This window comes from Solanum pennellii, chromosome 4 (genome assembly GCF_001406875.1).
Source record: "Solanum pennellii chromosome 4, SPENNV200".
In the NCBI taxonomy this organism is placed as follows: Eukaryota; Viridiplantae; Streptophyta; class Magnoliopsida; order Solanales; family Solanaceae; genus Solanum; species Solanum pennellii.
The window spans coordinates 66,479,536-66,481,840 of NC_028640.1; positions in this window are offsets into that span (position 1 = coordinate 66,479,536).

The window sequence follows — 2,305 nt, forward strand, 5'->3', positions numbered from 1 at the left end:
CACACACACACACACACACACACACACATATATATATATATATATATATATATATATATATATTCTCAATAGTTAATGCAATATACCGCTAGGAGTATAAATCACATCTAACCAACCGTTTCATATAATGTTAATTAATTTTGTTTAGCTTTGGTTTCATGCTATATCATTGTTGGTTTGCCAATTTTCATTTTAAAGAAAAGAATTAGCTTGTAGACTTCAAAATTTGTAATGTGTTTTAGTCTCTATTTGAGGAATCAATTATTGAATAGGAAATGAGAAAATCGCCTTTCGTGATTCAAATAGTAAGCTCGAATTCATGATTGAGAAAGGATTTTTTCAAGTACAATTTGAAATTTTCTTCTACTCTTAAATTATAAAGAATTTTTTAAATTAATTTGTTTGATTAAATATAGTTCTTACAAAATATAACACTATAATCATGTTTCACTTTTAACATCTGTTAGTAGTTCAGTACAAACTTTATAAAATAGAAATATAACTAAAAATTAAACTAATCTAACAATTTCTTAAAATTCATCCTTTAACTATGATTCTCCAAATTAGGAGATCTGCAACCTGAAATGAGAAATTTAAATAAGTTTTACCTCTTTCAAGTGTTGGATCGTCATGACATCATAAATATTGAAGGAGTGTCACTCCATTAACTATTTTAATTTTGTGAAGTGAAGAAGGGGGTTACAGTTTGAAATAATATAAAATTATCTTATACTTACATCAGTATACGAAAAATCACATTTTAAATGTCTTAACCACTTATAAACTTTCTATAGATAAAGAGAAGTTTATTGTTATATGCACATGTATATATATCATTCTTTAATATCAAATTTCTAACAATCCATCTTTATATTGAGGGCCTTCAAAAGCAATAATCATTTTATTACATACTAATATTATAATTTTGTGAACGAAAAAATTAAATATAATCATAATCGTAATAAATATTGTATTAAATATAAATATATCATAATATTTGTTGCATCTATACCACATATTTGTTCTTAAAAATACAAACAATACTCTCTTAACATTGTGAAACTCACGTGTCCAGGACTAGTGTAGTAACAAGTACAAATAAGCATATACAATCTCAATCCTACCACACCTCAATCCTAAGCAAGTTTCACGTTGCTTCAGTTATGTGTATCAAGGCTAATATTATATTATATAAAAATAAATAAAAAGCACGAGAAAATCTCTATTTAATTTGGTGTGTAAGTGAGTGATTGGACTCAAAGACTCATGTAAATTATAAGACCTAAGTAAACGTATTGACATGACCCAAATATTATATGAAGTCTAAAAAAACTGGTATCGCTTCGTCTCTTTTTCACACCTTCACTTGCTATGATTTCATAGTGTAGCCACCTCAATCGGGCCTTATACTCAGCATTATAGACCTTTAGTGCCTCCAACACCTCGTTGATTGTTTGTGCATCCATTGGCACGTACACTCCCTTATGCAGATCGTAGTGTGAATGGGGGCCTGGAAGTACCTCCCGCAAATAGAGCACACGAAAGGGAAAGCCTCCACCAAAGGGCACCAACCGAACCCTTCCAATCCGGCATTGAAAGCACCAATATTCTCCACCAGCTTATGCATATTGAAGCTCTGAACTTCATTCCCCCTGGTCTTGGTGTTATTCTTACAATAACCTGTATTTATAAGGTTAATAAACAGAAACAGAAATAAGATGAAGCTATTAAAAATATAAAATACAAGAATTAATCTGAGTCCACAGAAAGTACTGCGTGTCCTTAAGAAATTTAATCCCCTCACTGTACCCAAGGTTATGGATTAATTTCTCCCAAGATAAAACGGATTAAACCTGTTAAAGAAATAGCGGTACCTCAAACTTCTTTAACTTCAACGAACTTAAGTACAGCAACAAGTCACACAGACTCAGTCGATCGACACTTTGATTTTATTTGAGAGAAAAATAAATGCAGTGAAAGAAATTTTTTTCAGTGTTTTAAAAAATCAAAAATTGACTTCCTTTTATAGCCATTTTTAGCAAGGAACATGTCTGTTCAGTGAAATATGTTCAGACCCATTTTATCCAGAAAGTTGTGTCTTTTGGAAAAAATAACAACTTTTCGGAAAATTGTGTCTATTAGGAAAATAACGATTTTTTGGAAAGTAATGACTTTTCAGAAAGAGTAACAACTTTTCGGAATGTTACCGTTACCTGCAAATTTATAAGAGATAATTTTAACAGGATTTATTTGATTTAACAAAAACTGATTAAATAAATTTTGTCCAAAAAATTTATCAATCAAA